This window comes from Panthera uncia, chromosome X (assembly GCF_023721935.1).
Source record: "Panthera uncia isolate 11264 chromosome X, Puncia_PCG_1.0, whole genome shotgun sequence".
Taxonomy (NCBI): domain Eukaryota; kingdom Metazoa; phylum Chordata; class Mammalia; order Carnivora; family Felidae; genus Panthera; species Panthera uncia.
The window spans coordinates 33,085,882-33,107,016 of record NC_064817.1 but is presented as its reverse complement, the minus strand read 5'-3'; positions in this window follow the sequence as shown (position 1 = coordinate 33,107,016).

Here is a 21,135-nt window from a genome sequence, read left to right as displayed (position 1 = left end):
TACCCTTTGCTTTGTCCCTTGACTTCGAGGCTTAGCCATGTGACCTGCTACAGCCAATGAGATGTTAGGAAAAATGAACCGAGCACCTATGCCCCTGTGGTTTCACTTCCCCTGCTGTGTTTCTGCCATTACCACGAGATGAGCTTCCCCCAGAAATGGCTGCCCCTTTAGTTGGCTCATGACCACAGAGCTGAACCCCACCCAAAGCAGGGCCTCCTGGCGGAGTCCAGGCCACATCAGCCAACCCGCATCCAACCTGCAGATGAGTAAGAACCGTTTCAAGTTACTGAGGTTCGGGATTGTTGGTTATGACAGCAATAGCTGACAAATACGCTCACCTTCCGCCCCCTCTCTCACCTCATTTCTACTCCCTAAAGGTAATTGTGTTTATGCTTTCTCAGATCTTTACTCTGCTTGTGCACACATATTTCCGTGTACGTCATCACCTCTGTGGCTAAACCGCGAACTTCTCAAAAGCTGGGACTGAGTCTTATTTATTTTCGCCATTTCCTCTTAGAACAGTCATTAAAACCACGGTACAGCGGGACGACGGGCTTTGGCATATGCCATTTCTACTCGATACTAGCTGTGTGACCTTGGCTAAGCCGCGTGACCTTGCTGTGCCTCACTCTTCTTAATTGTAAAGAGGGAATATGAAGAGCTACCTGACGCGGTTGTAGAGCAGATTCTAATTGGTAACACACAGTGTGTTTCTGCTTAGGTAGATGCGTCTGGGAGAAATAAAGAGCTGTCTGTGAGTTCGAGCCCCGCGTCGGGCTCTGCGCTCACAGCTCGGAGCCTGGAGCCTGCTTCCGATTCTGCATCTCCCTCGCTCTCTGCCCCTCCCCTGCTCCCGCTCTGTCTCTGTTTCCTTCAAAAATAGATAAACATTTAAAAAATTAAAAAAAAAAAGAAACAAAGAGCTGATGTGGACAGTGAGGTGATTCAGGGACCCTTAGCAATGGAAGGCACTGTTCCCCCCTTGAGTGTGCTCACTGTCTTGTCTTGTCCCTGTCCTTTGAGCTCATCTACCTCACACCTAAGTTTCACGGGAGGATGAGCAGCTTTGTCCTCTGGGTGTCAGCTGGCGGAGTGGAAAGTGTATGTTTGTCCGTCCGCCAGGAGCCCCGGGTCCTGAGGGCTGCCTCGGGCCATGGCGTGAACCACTCAATGCCTGAACCGAACCCAATACTGTCCCATGAGCCGCGGTGATACCATTATCCCCATTTTGCAGAAGAGGAAACTGAGGCATGGAAAGCTTTCTTTGTTTGTTTGTTCGTTTGTTTTCAACGACTCACCAAAGAACACAACATCAATTCTGGCAGAGACCAGACTAGATTCTTAACCTAGTGCTTCCCTACTATACCACACTGTCTCCCAGACTGTCAGGAAAACGATGTCATCTGACCCAAGAATTCTCCTCTGGAAGCTCCCCTCAGCCTGTCTATCTGAAGATAAAAGCAACCACAAATTCAATTTACATCTTCTTTTACTCCCTAGCCTGTTTGAGCCCCGGCTGAATGGTGCCAGTTTGCCTATGGTGGTTTTTATGATGTGGGCTGGGATCACTGGGGACTGTTCCGAAACCATCAAATTCATTTCAATTAGAAGTGTAACTTAATGTCCAATTTTCAAACCAGATTCCCTAGGTAAAAGAAGGCCATCTTGTTTGCCAAGCTGCCTCGACCCAACGAACAGTATTTCCGCGTACCAATTCTGCCCAGTTGCGCGCCCTGGATGGGGCACTTCCTCCAAGGTACCGGGAGGTGCAGCTCAGTCACAAGAGGGGTGGGAGAGTCAGCATGGAAAATGGGGGGATGCATGAAATCCGAACCAGCGCAGATCAATTCCAGAACGTTGCCCAGGGATTCCTAAAAAGAACCCAGGGAAAAATAAATACATCTCATCCTTATTAACACTCCAAGCCTTTAAATGAGTCCTGATGTTAATCCCTAAGAGATGCCTAAATGCCTATTTGAAATCGCTGCCGCACTTGTCTTATAAAACAACTTGTACTTCTTTTTATTCTCCCCATGTTCAAAAATAAAGGAAATTCCTTTTCCAGGCTAGGGCCAGGGAACCACCCAGGCCTGGCTTTGATTACTGAAAGCTGGAGAATTTTGAGTGAAAGCTGCAGCCGGCTGCCAGCCTTGTTATTAGCAATAAGCATCAAGCCGTTCTCGGGAGAGCAGGGGCCTTTTGAGAATGTCAGACAGCAGCCTGCGCCTCGCCTCAACAGCACCTGCAGTGCCGGCTGGAGGTGCGAGCCCGTCCAGAACTCCATTTCCCCTTGGCCGAATCAGCAGCCGCAATCAACAGAGAAATAACCCCTTATATTTATATAATATCTACCTACGAGCAACTCCAATCGCCGTGCTCCTGTTTAAGATTCTACGATGGCTCCCCATCGCCCCTTGGAGCAAGTCCAAGGGTCCAGGCTTATTGTTCCAGGTCTCGTGACAACAGACGCCACCTTAGCGATGCAGGAGACTTTTGCTTTTCTTTCCTTCCTGGTTTTAAACAGCTTTCCGGGCCAGACATTCTCCCGCGGCCTGAGGGGTCTTACGGAGAGAGTGGAAAGGTCTCCAAAGCTTGGGTCAAACCCCAGCTCTGCCCCCAACCACGCGGCTGGGCGGGCAAGTTCCTCGCTCGACCCAGGACTCAGTTCCTTTCTCACGTGTAAGGATCTGACGTCTTACCATTTTCCTGTCAATGGCCCTTGCAATTGCTTTGCTCCCTTCCCGCCTCTATCCTAGAGGCTGCAGGGGCTGCGATGCTCACTTCCCGGCCTCCCTTTCTGCCAGCAGTGGCCAAGTGCTGCAGCTCAGGCCAATTGGACACCGGGAGGTCTGCTTCTGTGGCAGACGGCTGCAGCGCCCCATGACCCATGCCCTCGGCCCACCTCCGAACTCAGCCTCAGCTGCCACAGTGAGACGGCGGGCAGTTTCGAGGCAACAACCTCCTTAGCGCACCTTTATATTATCTTTTTGCCTTTCCTCTTTTGCTCACCGTGCTTCCTTTTCTGCTTCCAAGGATCAGTTGCCAAATAAGCTAGGTGAACTCTAGTCTTTGTTTCAGGCTCTGCTTGCAGGGCAGCCCGAACTAGAACAGCTGGCATCACCTTCCCTCTTTCTTCTATCCTGAATGCAGATACAGAGGTGATGGCTGGAGCTAAGCAGCCATTTTGGGACCACCATGAGGGACAGGCCAAGAAAGTGGCAGAAATTCCATCGCTGACACCTTTGAGTCACTGAACCAACACAAGCAACGGCCAACTTGTAGATTTCTTGTCCTATGAAACTAACTCCCATTTGCTTAAGCTGTTGCTACTTGGACACTTTCTGATTTGCAATGGAACATGATTCTGATACATTAATTGTGCTCCAATGTGCTACTACAATCGGTTTTAAGCTCTGTGTCTTTCTTTACATCGTTCCCTTTACCTGGAGCGCCCTCTCCACTCCTTTCTGTTGCTCTAACTTGTCTTTTTCTTTAGTGAACCAGATCGATACTCACCTTCTAACCCGTTCCCCCCAATAAAATCACAGTCTTTGGGCTTCTATAAAACTCTCCAACGCCTTTGGAAATGGAGAGCAAAATGCAATCTCCTGCCCACCACCAGGTAACCCTGGGGCTGGTCTACATCATGACTTCTTGTTGTGCTCGGCTCCACACTGAAAGCCTGGGACGCGGGCAGGGCGGCGGGGCCGGGTGGGGGGGCTTCTCTCAGTCACCTTAGCTTTCTGCATTGCCCTCTCTTCTGATGTGACAGTTTTGTTTCGCAGCAGAGTCTGGAGGTACTTTTGTAACGAGCCTGATACTCATTTTGATATTTTCCAGTGCATAGGATTTTACTATGAGAGGTGACTTCTTTTTTCCCCGGAACACAGCCGCAGGGTGCAAGCCAACTGGTTTATCTGGTAGCCCGTGAAAGAAGGACTGATCTATTCCAGCAGGGCGGGGATGGTGGGTGGCTATGGCAAACTTCTGGAGAGATGGGGTTGTCTCTGGGAGGAATTTTGACCCCATGTGATCTTACCAACTGACATAAGAACCTTGAGCCCCGTGCGAGGCACGACCTCACTTTTCTCATGTCCTCTCCTTTTTTATTATACCCCGGGCCCGTGACTCCACTCCCAACCTTGACCCCTCGGCCCCTTCTCCTTGGTCCACAGCCACACCACAAGACACCACACGTGACGCCTCCTCCCGGATGGTCCCGGCCATCAGGACTCTGACGTACGGACGGACTTGTTCGACTGCTCCCCGTTCTTGCCCCTTGACCCGCCTTGGTCACCCCGTGAAGAACCATATAGTCCCCTGGGTCTCTCTCCGCAGTGTGCCGCATACCGATTGGTCTTCGTTTATATTCCCACCGGTCTTGCCCGAGACCGGGCCCTCAAAACCTCTCATCGGGGCCACTGCCATGGCCTTCTACCTGGTTCCTTGGCCCCCATCACGTCATCCTGTACACTGCCCACAAGCTGTCGTTCTGAAGGGGGACCCTGGGCAAAACAACCAGGGATTCCCCTCCTCCCACAGAATACAAGTCAGACTGCTTCTTTACTTTCTGGCTGAAACAAACACCCCGCTCTTGGGACGATGCACCTTACACTTGCAGACCTCGACCTGTGGCTTCTGCTGGCCCCTCCCCAGGGGGACGCCGCTCCGTCGCAACCTTCAGATGCCCCCCCCTCCCGAAGACTTCCCAGATGCCTTCAGTCGAACGAACACGTCCCACCCCTCTTCCTCCAGAACACCATGGGCTTGTACCCTGGCATTCGCTGGCCATCCTCTTGCATCGTATTCGTTTATGTTTGGGGTCTCTCTCCTCTGCTGACGTGTCACAAGTGTCGTGTATCCCGCTGCAAGAAGAGGCACTGAGCCTTGTACGTACAGTGTGACCGTGAATCTGCGATTCAGTTTACCAGGAACCAGACTACTTAGGGCCAGTTCTGCCCGTTACTTTCCCTTATAAACTTGACCAAGGGGCTTCCCGGCTCCGCGCCTCAAAAGCCACGTTTACAAGTTGGGGAGCAAAATAACTCCAGTCCCCCTCACCTGAAGAGACGTTCACGGAGATGGCATGTGTGAGGGTACGTCAGAGCCCTTGGTCGACACGAGCAGCTCTGAGTCACAAAGTTATTCCGAACATTCAACTTCTCCATGTGAAGAAGGTGAAGGATTATTCCCTCAGCCAGTTACTTTCGGGGATATTTTCCTCTGCACGAGAGCGCCGTATCACACAAATCTGTCTAAATAAATTTAAAAGTGCTCTTTTAATAACTATACAATAAAAATTGTAAGTGGTTTGAAAGCATTGTGCTGTAGTTTAAATGGTAGCGTATTTTTCTTTCCGATTGGGACATAAAATATTGGGAGGTCTTAGCACTGATGGATCGCAGATTCAGGGAAACATCCTGCCACCAGGGGAACACGTAAGAGGAGTGAGAACATGTGACAGGGCACCCGACTTCATCGCGGGCATCAGGGAAGGCTTCCCTGATGCAGTGACATTAAGCTGAGGCCCATTCAAGGGTAGGAAGCCGGGAGGGAGCCCCTCGATTTTCTTGGCAAGAGGAAAAGGAAAATACAGCCCCCACTTCCTCCTCTTCTGGCAGGATTTCTCCACTCCTGGCTCCAAGGTAGACCCGACCCCCGACTCCCTTAGAGGTGCTGGAAGGCCAAGCGTGCTGTGTTCAGCGATGTCCCTGCCTCTTAACCTGCGGAGGAATGACCCCGACCGAGGCAACGAGAACCCAGCTTTTAGGGGCAGACAGGGAAAAAAGTCAACAGCCGTTCAAACCAGGAACCAAATGAGGGTGAAATCAACAAAATGGCACCTTTGTGATACTCAGAAGCCGGTAGGATCCCAATAAGCAGCCAGAGATAGCCGAGGTGGTGACCATATGGCATCCGTCCCCCTGCTCACGTCTTCCTCACCCTTGGAAGATGCGGCTGATCGATCACGGGACTCTCTTCCACCGCGCCCAGCTCTAGGTTCCGAATCCTTATCACACCGTTGCCAGGCAGCCCCTGTCGGTCAACTGTGGATCTGGCCCTGACACTGACGGCACATCCAGGAGCCTGGCCACTGTGTCTAGCTCTGCTTCCAGCCAGCCACGTGGCCATGGACAAGTGATTTAGTCTCTCTGACCCTTGCGCTTTGAGTCTGCTGGTACCTAAGTTCTCTCCTGGCGCTCATATTCTGAAAAGCAAACAGGTGCGCCTGGGTGGCTCAGTCATTTCAGCGTCTGATTCTTGATCTAGGCTCAGGTCATGGTCTCACGGTTCTTGGGATCGAGCCCCACATCAGGCTCTGCGCCGTGTTATCATGAGTTTGGCTATCAGCGCAGAGCCTGCCTGGGATTCTCTCCCTCCCTCTCTCTCTCTGCCCCTCTCCTGCTTGTGCTCACTTCCTCTCTCTCTCTCTCTCCCAAAACAAAACAAAACAAAACAAAACAAAACATTAACAAATACAATAAAAGAGGGTAACCTGGCTGGCTCAGTCAGCTAAGCATCTGATTCTTGGTTTCAGCCGAGGTCATGATTTCACAGTCCGTGGGTTCAGGCCCTGCGTCCGGCTCCATGCTGACCGTGTGGAGCCTGCTTGGGATTTGCTTTCTCTCCCTCTCTCTCCCCCTCTCTCTGCCCCTCCCCTGCTCTCTTTCTCTCTCAAAACTAAGTAAACGTTAAAAAAAATTAAAAAAATAAAAATCGAAGAGCAGCGGCACGGGAAATTCATGCAAATACTCCATGCCACGTGAGCTTAGAAATCACACCAACGTTCTGAAGGTCTGCTGCGTGCTCAGGATGGTGGCTAAATATTCTGTAGGGAAACAGAGAGATGTAAACCTTGACACTCAAGAGTTTGCAGTCAGGTCTGGGAGGCTAACACTTGTGTACTTGAAGGCATTAGACAAACGAGAAACTGGGACCGAGAGAGCCAATGGGAATTCACAGAAGGAGAGCTGAACTTGGGGTGGGTGCAATTCTATCAGTCACCACAATAATGCCGTGGAACATTCCGCCCCCTCCAAAGAAAACTTTTAGTGGCATATAACGATAAGCATTTATTTCATTCCTAGGGCGGCAAGTTTTAGCTACCCTGGGCTACACTCGGCTGATCCGCACTGCGTCTGCTCGTGCATCTGCAGCCAGCTGGGCGTCAGCTGGATGGCTCGGCCGACCCTGGCTCATAAGTGTGAGGGCCTGCTTGTTGTCGGCTGATCTGGAACAGCTCTGCCTGGTGTGACTGGGGTGACGTGGCCGCCGCGCTCCTTTCGTGTTTCTTCCTCTAGCCGGCTGGCCCAGGCATGTTCCCCGGAGGAGGAGGAAGGCTACGCACAGAGCTTGCTTTCATAACTTAGCAGATGGGTTGCCCTTGGGCCGAGAGACTATCTGCTTCAAACCAAACTCACGATAACGTGGCCCAGTAAAGGATTCCACGCAGCTCCTTTGAAGATGTCCAGCACGACTGCTCTATCAGCTGTGCGTCTTGTGAAATGCACCCTCTTGCCTTGATTTTCCTTGCTTCCCTGCCTCCCTTCTCTCTCCCCCTCGCTCCCGTTGTCCTGGGTCACCTCCCTCAGACAGCGTCAGCAAGTAAGCTGGCCTCGGGCTGTTTTCTCAGGGACCCCAGCTATGGCACCAACTAAATCTTACTTCTATAGTTTGACTTCTCAAGTACGGAAATGCAGGGGAGGGGACCCCAGATTTACCGGAAGATTGTATTACCCAGACTCTTCTTCACCTCAGACACATAGGCATTTGCGTTTGTAAAATGGCATTTGGGTTTACAAACAGGTGTCCCATGAAGCCAGATTAGGAAGGAACGCTCATTAAGAACAGATCTGCATTCAGAGCTTTGGTCTTATGACTAGCTTAGGACCACGGGGCATCTGGGGGTCTCAGTCGGTTGAGCATCCGACTTCGACTCAGGCCATGATCTCGCAGCTCATGAGTTCGAGCCCTGAGTCGGGCTCTGTGCTGACGGCTCAGAGCCTGGAGCCTCCTTCGGGTTCTGTGTCTCCTTCTCTCTCTGCCCCTCCCCCATTCACACTCTGTCTCTCTGTCTCTCTCTTTCTCTCAAAAATAAATAAACGTTAAAAAAAAAAAAAACACTATCTTAGGACCAGATTGTAAGGTAGTATGAAGATTTTCTTCGGCACCTCCTTACCTCTCTTCGTAAGAAGCCTACTCCGTCTTCCTACCAAAGAGGCTATGCTCTAAACACAGGCAGAAGACAAGCCTAGAAAGATCGATACAATAACCCCAGGTTAAAGGGATAACTCATCATAACCTGAAGTATAACTACCACTCCATCTGTTTTCATTTCAATAGGAGACCCTTGAAAAATAGAACTTCATCTCCATAAGGAACTAAATATCTAATGGTGAAATTTTAAGTGCCCTATCAATCGGCAGGTAAAACACTCTGTGGTGAGCTTTTGCTCACCCTACAGAGCTAAGTCGCAACTGTGCCTTTTTGTAAGGTGAGTCAGAAGTGGTTGTCTCAAAATAAGATAAAAACAGAGAGAGAGACAAACAGTAAGAGACCCTTAAATATAGAGAACAAACTGAGGGTCGCTGGAGGGGCGTTGGGTGGGGGGATGGGCTAGGTGGGCGACAGGCATGGGGTGGGGCACTTGTTGGGATGAGCACTGGGTGTTATACGTAGGTGATGAATCACTAAATTCTATTCCTGAAATCATTATTACACTACATGTTAACTAACGTGGATTGAACTTAAAAAAAAAAGAGTAAAAAAAAAAAAAGAAAAGAAATGGCTGTCTAATCAGGAAATTCGGTCTCAGAGGTGTAACATAACTTGCCCATGGTCTCTCAGCTGACTAGTAGCAGAGTCAGGAATATTTCTACCCCTCCTGCCACTACCCTAGGGTGACGTGAAGGAGACCAAAATATGAGATCCCCGTCTTGTCATACTGTGAACTCATAACAAAGTCAGCAGATGGGAGGTCAAGGGCGGTGGGCTCAGGGAATTGTTCCATTGAAGGCCATCCCCAAGAGTGCTTCTAGCACAGCTGTCTTCCCCTCTAGGCCAAGGCCACGGTTCCCCAGGATGGGGACTCAGGAGGTGACAGCCTGAGAGTCTTCCTGGCCCAGGCAGCAGCCCGAAGGCTCTGGCCAGCGCTGCAGCTGGAGTGGTGGCTTCGAGATCAGAAGGCCTGCTCCAGAGTTAGAGGGCCCACCGCATCCGGGCCACGCAGAGCCAAGAGTGGGGCAGAAGGCTATGGAGGACACGGTCGTTTCCCTCCACCAAGGTGTTGAGCTGCCCAGGGAAAACCCCTTGGCTTCTCTGAGAGTCGGTTTCTCAGAACAAATGGAGGCAAGACTTTCCGTACCTACCCCAAAGGGCTGTCACGAGGTGCCACAGAAATACAAGAATTTAGGGAAAATTCTCTAAATTTAAGTGCCACAGAAATACCATGACGATGGAAAAGTCAAAGTGCTCACGGAGCACGCGGTGGCCTGACAGAAGAGGCCTGCCTTAGTTTTCCACTGCTGCTGTGACAGATGACCACAGTCTGGGGCTCACACAACACGCGTGCATTCTCTTCCAGTTCTGGAGGTCCGGAGTCTGAAGTCAGTCTCACGAGGCTTACGCTAACGTGCCGACAGGGCTGGTTCCTTCTGCCGGCTCTGAGGGGTGGATGCATTTCCTTCCCTTTTCCAGCTTCTAGAAGCCACCTGCACTCTGCACTCCTTGGATCGCGACCTCTCCTCACGTCACTCCAACGTCTTGCTCCACACCCTCACGTACGATGCCCCTCGCGCGTCCCCTGGGCCCACCTGGACAATCCAGGCTACCCTTCCCATTGCACGAACCTAAACTTCATCCCCTCTGCAAAGTGCCTTCGGCCCTATCAGGCGACATACGCACAGGTCTGGGGATTAGGATGTGGGCGTATTTGGGGGTCCTGATTCCACCTATCGCGAGGCCCGTTCCTCCCTCTCTAACGGAGCCACTTCCTGCACCCGCCCCAGAATGTTTCCTAGCACACCCCGCCTGTGTCCCGACCGGACCCTTTTGATGGGTAACATTTTTGTGCATGTGGGCCGGCTTCCAACTACCAGCACCTGCATGCAGGGCTTTTGGCCCCTGGAGCCTACTCTCCCCGTGCAGATGGCTGGAGGGAGGAGCCACGGAATCAGCGTCCCCCACACCCTTGACACCGTCCGGGACATAATTCCTCCAGTTCTCTCGCCCCTTGGTTGAGATAACTGAGGCGTGTGCTATACTGCCCCCCGCAGGTCCCCAGAGGAATTGCCCTCCAGTTGCCCACACTGGGAACTATCTTGGTACCACTCCCTCAGTTGGCTGCCTTCCCCATCCTGTCTCTTCCCACTCTCCCACCGGTGTTTTCTCGAATTATCTCCCGAGTAAACTATTTGCACTCAAATCTTGCCTCTCGGTTGTGAACAGTGCTCCCAAGCTTTGTTCACGCAGCAGTCGTGCCCGCCACGTCCCTTTTCTTCTCTCGCCCATCGGCTCATCCTTCTAAACCCTCTTCCTCCGGGAGGTGTCCCGCGACACGGCTGTGCCTGCCAGTCCCACCTCTTCCTGCCCATCCCAAGCGGTCACAATAGCTGTTTGCTGTATCAAAGAATCGGGAGAGGCAGTTCAGCATAAAGGTTAAGACAACGGATTCTGAAGCTCGACTCTATGATACGGATCCGTAACCTTCTCCACCACTTGCTAGGTAAGTAAAGGCGGCCAGCTTACTTAACCTGTGTGCGCCTCTCCGTGGGGGTGGGAATCACACCCACCTCGGGGGCTCACTGTGAGAAACAGATGCCAGCATACGCAGCTTGGCACACAGCAAACGCCTCATGAGTGGTGGCGGTTACTGGTCACTGTAACAAGTTAGTACCCACGCACTTTTCGTATCGCCTGGGCCTCTTTCGTACGCCTACCAAATCAATAACCGATTCCTTTTGTTGAAGATTCAATAGCGTTCTCTCTGGAATGTAAGCTCTTTGAGAGCAGGGCCCAGTAGGTGCTGATCTCTGCTCATACCCGGTGCCTGTAGCGATGAACTGATGTTCGATCCTTTTTTAAAATGAGTATCATACACAAAGGAGAGAAGGAGAAAGGCACAAGGGTCTGAAGAAGGGCAGGAGGAGGAAGAAACCACGTGGGGAAAGATAGCCGACTTCTTTGCGGGGGCCAGCCTGCTCAGGAAACCCCGGGGCAGCTCTGAGAACCAATTGTGCCTCTGGGCCTGTGGTAGACAGAGATGCACTGCCCAGATCCCCCTCCAAGGAAGATCTCGTTGCCCAACTGCGAGGAACATGGTCGGCAGACAGCCTCCAGCTGCCAGCTCCTTCCCGGAGCATCTCAGCTGCTAAGAGCTGTCTGGCCCCAGGTCAAGCCTTTGTCCGAGGTGGGCTACATCCTGAAACTGAGCAGTCAGGGAGGGTGGGCAGGGGTGCAAAGGGCCAGACATTTCTGTCCGACAGGAGTCTTTCTAGGGGCAAACCTTGCCCAGAGCACCCCCCTTGGGTTGGTGCGGCCTTAGTCAGGTGCGCACGGAAGCTCCACCCGGCCCCCATTCCTGCTCCCTTCCCTCCCCTTCCCTCCTCCTCCCTCCCCTCCTTTCCCCTCCCCTTCATTCCCTTCCCTTCCCTTCCCTTCCCTTCCCTTCCCTTCTGCAGATGTTGATCTCCAGCAGACTTCATGCCCCATGAGCCCCTGCCCCTGCCCCTGCTTCCAGAGAGCACAGCCTGTGACAGGAATGAGGACTCGACCTCCTTCCAAGTTCAAATGAATGCCTGAGGCGCTTTTTTGGAAGTTCAGGGACCCAGAGCCACCTTACTGTTTTCCTCTCTGGTTATTCACCTCCTCAGTGACGTGAAGTGTCCTGACTTGAGCCTGGGAATGTTCTGAGCTCACTGTCCTGGGGCCCAGACAAATGAGAGCTGTTTATCTTTCAACTTCACTTAGAACAGTAAATAAAAAACCTCATTAATTCAGACTGTTCTTATTTGGAATTTGTGATGATCCAGAGAGTGGCCTGGCGGGTGTTTGTTTACTTTTGCATTATCAGGGAAAAGAGAGCTTGCCAAGCAAATGGAGAATGTAAGCACGATTGTAAGGGAACCATTTCAACAATTTTCCAGAGGGAAAAGCCCCTTCTCTTACTTTAAAAAGCACCAGTCTACAGGCCAAAAAATCCACGTGACATTCTGATCAGTTTATGTCAAAATACTTTTTTTAAGTTTATTTACCTATTTTGAGGAGGGGAGGGGCAGAGAGAGAGAGAGAGAGAGAGAGAGAATCCCAAGCAGGCTCTACACTGTCAGTACAGAGCCTGACACGGGGCTCACTCCCACGACCCCGAGATCGTGACCTGAGCCAAAATCAAGAGTCGGACGCTTAACCTACTGAGCCACCCAGCTGCCCCTGCATCAAAATACTTTTTAAAGTCTAGCTGGCATCATTCCATGAACTGAAATTCGATGCGGCATTTACTGAGCCCCTTTTCCCTCCAGAGCATGAGGTAGGTCCTGTGGAATGTACCAAGCTGAAGACAAGGCAATCTGTCCCACCACATGAAAAAATGTTGTTGTGCATTTCTTCCCAAATGTTTAAAAGGGCTGCATAAACATCTAGCCCCGGCCTCAAGCCTGGGAGGCACTTGTTACACAGTAAGTACTTGTTGAGCCGAGGAACTGCAGTCCAGACTGAGCGCCCGAGGCACTGGTCACCCACCACCCAGCACCTGCAGAATCTGGTCCCTACAGTCCCAGCAAGCTGTTATGTTCCCCCACTGTAGCACTATGGGATGCCCCATACAGCTCGCTCCCTCCCCCAAGGTTGTACACATCACAGAAGAAATCCTCGCCCACGACAATCAGCTGTGATCGCAACCTTTTTGAAAAAAGACCCTGCTTAAAATGGCAGTCGTGACCTTGGCTCCGAGCTCTTCGCGGGGACAGAGCTGGCTGGGTTTCTGGCCTGAGGCTCAGCCTGCAGGCATCCAGAACTTCCAGACAATTACCATTCCCCTGGAATTGCCCTCACTCCTGATTGCTATTGGTTAATTAAAGAAATCTAGGCTCCAGACTGTATTACCCGCCCATATGTCACATCGGATGTAACTAACGAGTTCTCAGCAGAACGGAGTTTTGTGTGTGCGTGTGCGCATGCACGTGTGTGTGTGTGTGTGTGTGTGTGTGGGTGCGGGTGTGGCGACGTTGTTAAATTTGATGCATGATGCTTCTCTCCACAGAGAGGGGTTCCCTTTCTCCCCTGTGACTCTTCAGCTGTGGTGCTAATGCTTACGCTCTGCCAGTTGTAATTCTGCAAATTTTCTAGTGTCACCCACGACGTTTTCACCTTAGTCGTGCACCTTGACTTTTTCGGCACTTGTAACTCCTCATCCAAAGAGGTTCAAACACTTCCTAAATTCTTTCACTGTTACCAGTCTAGGGAGATAATCTTTCTCTCCCCTTAAGCAGACTATTAAAATGGCTGCTCTAAGAGACTCATCTCATCAGAATTGATTTTCTTCTATTTAATTCAACTCAATAAGAATCTGGCACCAACTTAGATGCTTTGGGATGGTAAACAGAGAGAGGGGTCCTGCACTCACGGTACGGTCTTGCTGGAGAAATAATGTAAGATTCCCGCAGCATTTGCAGAAGAATAGATTTCATTTATTCATTCGGCAAATGCGTATTGTGCTGGTTAAGGTAAGGGCTGAGGCGCTGTAACAAAAAAGCCCCCCTTAGCGCCGTGACTTACGAAACGGAGGGACTCATTTGTCTCTTGGGTAGCATTTCTAGGAGCGGAGGTCTGGGTCTGGGTCTGGAGGGCAGCTTGGCTCCCTGTGGTTCTTGAGGGATTCCAGATGGCTAAAGCATGTTCTGCCACTCGCTAGGGCGTGGCTGTCGTCTGTAAGGTCAAAGCCCGGTCGGGGCACATTCGAGTCCTGGCTTGCGGGAAGGTAGGAAGGAAATCTCAGGGCAAGCAGCTTTTAAAGCAGGTGAGGCACAGTTGCCCACGCATGTTGCCGTTCCATCCCACTGGGGAGAACCTCGCTGCAGGGTTACATCTAGCCGCAAAGGAGGCTGGAGATGTCATCTTTACCTGGCTGACTACGTGTCCAAGGAGGAAACGGAGAACGGGTTTGGGGGAGCAACCAACGGTGTCCCACAGGCATCTACTGTATGCCAGGGACTTCCAGATCCACGGTTACAGCACTCATCAAGAAGACACGGCCGATGACCTCGGAGAGCTCAGATTCCTAGTGTTGTTGTGAAACAAGGAAGGAATCCAGGTTCTGAAACCAGGCCTGCGCTCTGAAGCCTCAAGCTCCAAGAGCCCCGGACTTTAAAGCTATGTCTGTGCAAATGTTCTCCTGCTTAATATTTGCCAGAAGACTCCCTAGAGCTCAGACAAAAATGCAGATCTTGTTAGCACCACCCTGGGAGAGCTGGCCCTGCCTGCCTGCCTTCGCTCAGTTTCCTGGGCAGAATGCCCTCGCACCCTTGGCTGAAGTCGTGATTAACTGCTGGTTTCCCGAAGCAGACAACTCTTTCATCCTCCTCTGCCTTGACCCAGGCTCTTTCCTCCATGATGCCCTCCCCCGAACAATGCCTCTCACCAGCCCCGAATTTTTCGGCCCGGAGAGAACACCGTGAAGGGGGGGTGGGCTTGGTTAAAACTCGGTTTCCTCATGCACGGCCTGCAGCAGAGCCGATGCCCAGCAAAGGGCAGTTACCGTACTGCCGTCACGTGTCTATCTCCCCTACGAGATGGTGAGTTTCTCCAGGCAAGGACTCCACTTGGGGATCCCAGGGTCTGGAGGGAAGGAGGTGCTGGAGACAAGTCTATCAAATGAGGAGATGGGCTTAATCACGTTAACTCATACTAACGTGAATTTCTTTTATGCTATCACTTTCAGGGCCATTTATGTGTTTTAAAGGCCCATAGGAAGGTAGAAATGTTTAATTCAAAGAAGTGACTTGCCAGTGGAATTTCAGGCTAGCTGTTTTGGGACCAGAGTACCCGGGTTCTCGCAAATTCCAGCAGTTAGCCAGCTACTCTCTTGCCGAGTTCCGTCTCACCATCATCCATCTCTCTCGAATGATCCTGTCCTCTTCCTCATCAGGGAAGGGCCTAACTGCTTGGTGTCGGGCTCCCAGAGGGTGGAAATACATCGGGATAATTCACTTACATAGAGCTTCCAGGCACGGAGACCTGGGGGAAGGACAGCTTGGGGGACAGTGAGAAGGCCCGAGTGTCCCGCTATCTCTGTCCCTCGCCAGCTGTGTGACGTGGGCTAAGTCCCCTCTAGTCTCTGGGCTTCCATTCACTCATCTGCCAAATACAGTGGCTCATGAGGACAACTGGTAGCTAACGTCCAACGGTCCCCCAATGAGGCTGCATCTTGACACAAGGAAGCACCCACAACTTGGTCCATTTCTCAAAGGGCAACAACCAGCACATTCGGAAGCCAAGTGGCTTTGACTGGCATGTTTGCTCAGCAGCACTTAAGGATGCTCCAGAGACCCCAGAGCGGCTCTGCCCTGCCCTGTGGGCTGCCTCTCGTGTCCCTTGATGGATGACTGTGGCCAAGGCCGGGGATCTCCAGTCGTGACTCTGGCTTTTCTGTCCTGTCCGGGACCAGCCCCGCCTCCGTGCCTACGCCCTGCCCGTGGGCTCCACACATCTTTGTTCAGGTCCGTGTCAGCCCTAGTGATTATTATTCAGTCCAAACACCTCTGTCATTCTGGCATTTTCATTGATTTAAATTAAGAGTCAGACTAATAATTAATGCAAACTCTTCCCCCCATGCTCCCCCCCCCCCCCCCCGACTGATGGATTCTCAGTGTCAAAACATTAACCTTTAGGTTTGGGACCTTGATGCATTCAAACTCTTAAGTACCTGATAAGCAAGCAAACTATAGAGCTATTCCCTCAACCGGCTCCCCCTAGCTCACCAGCCCTTGCTTGTCCATGCAAACAGATATTTATCTCGGGAGTGAGCAAAACTTATATTCACAAAGACACCTCTGCAGAGAAGCAAACCCACCCATCACTGCGCAGGTGGGATCTGAAAGCCAGTCCACAGTTCGTCCCCCTCACCCAACCGGATGCCTGGAAGGAACACATACTGCTTCGAGGCAGTAGAGCAGGCTCGAGGCTCGAGCCTCGAGCAGGAATTCTGTCGGCCCCAGGGAGCGGGACCAGACTCTTCCGAGGGCGCCATGAGGTGCTGGTTCCAGCTACCTACGGCCGGGGAACCGACGGCCCCAATCGTTAGCGGCTTAAGACATCAGTGCTCACTTCCCGGCTCACGGTCCCGCCATCTGAGCAGAGCTGGCCGGGGAAGGCCCACCTTCCCTGAGCGGGCGAGCTCAGCAGAGGCCGAGGCCCGGGGCCTTTCCCCGTCGCTCGGGCTTCCCCCAGCGTGGCAGCGAGCTTCCGAGAGGGAGCGGACAAGAGGGCAAGCCCCAATGTGCAGACGATTGTTCAGCTTCCGCTTGGTTCACGCTGGCTAGTGTCACGTACCCAGTTCCCGAGCGAGGGTGGGAGGCAGACTCTGTAAAAAAAAGGCCATCGTCTGTCTGGGGCCCGGTTCCCTGGGGCGGGGGAAGGAGGGGAAGGCCGAAAAGGCACAGTTCGCTGCAGACGGTAACTGAGGGGTGGGGGGGGGGGGGGACACGAAAGTCATTTTCTTTAAACACACGACCCCGGCACACCTTGTAATTCAGGTATGTTTTAGCGACTGCTGCCCAATCGTCTCTTTTAAATAAATAAATAATAATGAAAACAAAGGCAGGGCTGGTTTAGCTCTTCCTAGTGTTCTCACTTATAACCCTCGGGAGTCGAGCGGCTCTAGGGCCCCCCAAGGTCCCTCATTTTGATGCCCGTGTGCCATGACCCCTTAACCCAGCAGCTCTGTTCTTTCTCTCAAATTCCCCGTCGGTTCCGACCCAGGAGCTGCAGCCTCAAGATATGGAGGAGATTAAACTTGCCGGATGTTTGAATTAAAAACAGAAGCTTCTAAATGTACGGATTCGGAGAGCTGGAAGGGCGCCAAGCCACCACCCGAGGGAGGGGAAGATGCTGGGGACCCCTCCCTGCCACTTCTGTCACACTGTGTCACACTGTCATTGCTCATTCTGTTTTTCTATTTGTTCTCTCCACATCCTTCTCTGACTGGCTTTTGCTCTCTCTGTCTCTCTCTCTCTCTCTGTCCTTTTGTGAAACTGTCTCTCCACATGTTTCTCTCCGTGTCTCATTGCCTATGTGGGTCTCTCTCTGTCTCTGTCGCATCATCTCTCAGTCTTCTCTGGGTTTCATGTCCCTGAGCATGGGTGCCTCCCATGCAGGGTGCCTTCTCCTGTCCCTGCGTCTACACTCGCCTGCCCGGCACGGCTGGTTCCCAGGTTCCAGTTCAGGATCCTTGCCCTACCAGCTGCGGACGGGTAGTTCTGGGCCTCTGTCTGGCGATTCCTCTGCGGTCAAGCTTGGTGCTCCCAGCTGCCCTTCCATCCAGACCCTTCCCAGACTGGCACAGAAAATAAAGCTGGAGGGTCAGTGGCCGTCGTGGGAATTCAGTGTGGGAACGCCAAGTTCAACTGGGAGGGCAGAGAACGTACACATACAAACCACACTCACACTCAGATGCAAACCCTCTCGGGCATGCGAGGTTTGGAGGGTCCACGGACAGGCCGCCAAGATCCCCCATCTAGGAAGAATTTGGTGCCTAGCTGCTGGGGGTGCCGGCAGTCGGGGGTGGACACCCTCCAGCTGTCGGGGTGGGCAGGGATGGCTTTGGTGGCACAGGGCACCTTGCCCGTGGCCACGCCTCGTGCCGAGCAGCCCACATCCGGTGACTGATTGACACAGACTCACAGAGGCATGGCCTTCTCGACCCATCTCTGAAGGCGAGTCCCAGCTCCACGGCTCTCCACGGAGTTGGCCAAGGCCCGCTTCCCGGCAGCTTGTCAGCTCCATTTGCCCCCTCCCGCTTCCTGCCCCTCCCTCCCCAGATGTTGATCCCAAGGTCTCTCCTTAATTACATTCTGCATGCTAACTCAGTCTCCAAGTTCACTTCCTGGGAAACCCAGCTGGTGACGCTCACAGTCTCTCTGTCTCTCTCTCACACGAACACACAGGCACATACCCTCCACCTAATTTTCTTCTCTCCCTAATGCCCAAAGCCCACATTTCCTCCTTGGATGTCTCCTTTGTAATGTTCTGAAGCCCTTTTCCCCAGGCAACTCCCCCTGCCTGGCCTGTGCTTCTTGCCCTCGCAGTTCCCAGCAGCCTGGTAATAAATAGGTGGTTCGATGGTCTCTCAGATTGTACCAGAATCTTTGGCAATTCCCTTCGTTCTCCTCATTAGCACAGTAGACAGAACACGGGCTAGGAAGGGAAGGGGCCCAGTTTGGAGTCCTGATCCCATCACTCCCCAGCTGGGGGACCTTGTCCAAATCATTCCCATATCCCTTGCCTCGGTTTCCTTGTCTGTGTCTCCTTCGTGCGAAACACGAAGTTGGCCTCGCAGTGCGAGAAATGGCACCTGCGTTTGCACAGTGATGTACTACGTAATCCTTAATTATATTAAATACATCAGGTCGCAGAGGCGCCTGGGTGGCTTGGTCGGTTAAGCATCCGACTCTTGATTTTGGCTCAGGTCATGACCTTCCGGTTCATGGAGCCCCACATCGGGCACCGTGGTGACAGCATGGAGCCTGCTCGGGATTCTCTGTCTCCCTCTCTCTCTCTGCCCCTCCCCCACTCATGTTCCCTCTCTCTCTCTCTCTCTCTCTGAAAATAAATAAATAAACATTAAATATGTATATCAGGTTGGTTATTTAGTTCATGTGACGATTCTTCCTTTTTAATCTTTTTCTTAATTTTTTGCCTTTTGGTTCCGGGATTGTTCAAAGACCATGGAACTCTTGCCACCAAAAAATCCAGCAATCTTACTATTGACTGAGCCCCTACCATGACTTCTCTTTCTAGTGCCTCATTTGATCCCTACAGCCAGCCTATGGAGCTGGCTCTATTATCCTCTCCTACAGAGGGCAGCACAGAAATTTGGGAGGCGGAGAATTTATTCGAGGTCACACGGCAAGTGATGCTGGTGTAAGATCTAAACCTAGGTTTGACTGTGTCCGAGGCCAATGTTGCACAGGGGGAGGTTAACTCTCTCGGACGTCATGACCTGCACCATGAAATGGAACAGGATCCATCCATGCATGCGAATCCTGGAAATCCTAGGGAAGGAATGATGACCTTCTCATTAGAAATTGGGTTCTAGTCGATTTACTACTCAAAAGCCAGGGGAGCACAGAAGGATCTGGGGCCAGGAACCCTGAGATCTAGTGTTAAGTTCTGTTTCTTAAGTGATTGGAGGGCATTTCACAAATCTCTTAAATGTGGTGGGCTTCCGTGTTCTCGTGGGGGTAACTGTGTGCGATCACGGAGGTTCTGGCTCCGTGCGGTTCTGGAGGGCAGATTGCTCACTACAGTGCCTACTCTCTCCCCGCTAGCTTCCCAATCCCCATCCAATTCCTCTGACTGCAGCCCCGATCTTATCATCTCCGAGGCGTCCTCACGGACTTCATTGCCCACTCACCGGCCTCCTCCATTTCTGGCTGCCTGGGGGCCCTAACTCTTGCCACATTCATTTAGATATATCCTTATTCGTGTGCCACGGGGCAGAGTCAAGGAGCTCATATTTGGGCGCAAACCTACATCCAAAGGTACACTCTGTAAATCGATCCTCTGTGTGACTTTGGGCAAGTCGCCGAGCGCCTCTGAACTCAGTTTCCTCTTTGTAAAGTGGTGATCCTGCTTACTTCACAGGGTGATTGTGAGAAAATGAGATGATAACTTTATGTATGAAAGGCATCCAGGTATTGCATCAATCTTAGTTTATGTTCGCTCGATTATGGTTCATCAGTAGTTCATGTGCAATCCTCCTGAGCATTTCTGGAAGCTGGGGCTTCCTCCTTCGTCGTATCTAGAACGTGTTTTGCGTGCGGTTGCCACTGGACGCTTGAATTGGCCTGAACTGGGTCTGATACCCAGGAAAAATATCTGGTGTATTTTCTGTTAATACACGAAGACAACTGGGCTTTTGAGAAGCAGGCAGTGCCTCTTCCATACCTTGAATTTGATAGAGCACAGGACCAAACAATTCTCCCAACCACCCGTTGGCAGAAGCTAGAATATTCATTTCGCCCCAAGATCAAAGAACACAGGCTAGAGGCTTCCCTCCAGGATGGCTCTATGTGACAGGCGGCTGCCATATTGGAAACGCAAATCCTGATCCTCTGGGGCTTTGGGTCAGAATCACATGTATGCCAACAGAAGCACGGGTTTGCAGGGGGTTGGGTGGACTCCGCAATGGGAGGCCAGGGAGAGGGTGTTGCAGGAAGAGGGAAAGGAAAAGTCTAGAAAGAAAGGCTCAAGGGCACGTGAGACCCCCACAAGTGTCCAAAAGAAACAGGGAGGCCCCGGCAGGAGATCAGAAGGTGGGCGGCAGAAAGGAGCAGCGCCTGCCTTTCTCTTCCTCCTCTCGTTTCCTTCCGCTCTGAGCGGCTCCGGGACGAACTACGTCCCCTCCTCAGTCCCTGAGGTGGCGGTCCCAACCCCTCACCCGGAGGCCCTGATAACCACCTCCCTTTTGTTCTCCTGGCCTCAGGGGTGGTCGCCCCTTCCTGAAGTCTCTCACCTTTGGGTTAACTTGGGTTCTTCTTCTGTTTCTTTCAAGCCTCCCAACACCTGGGCAACCGATGCCCTGTTTTAAATCCCTTCTGAAATCCCCAACTGGTCTCTGCCTGCCTGACTAGGTATTCTATTATGCGAAGGAGATATCTCGGAAGACATTTGACATCATAATCTTACGCTGCAAAAAGCATTTGGTTGAGACGAACTGGTTAAGAGTAATAATAACATCTACCCCTAATGCACAGAACGCAGCGTAGCGTGCAGAGAAGCTGAACCACTATGTTGCACGCCTGAAGCTCATATAACGCCATATGTCCACTTTACTCCAACAAAACAATTTTTAAATAAATAAATAAATGGGAAAAACTACCGGGGGAAATGTGTCAGAGATCTCTGCCGGCCTCTGTCATATCC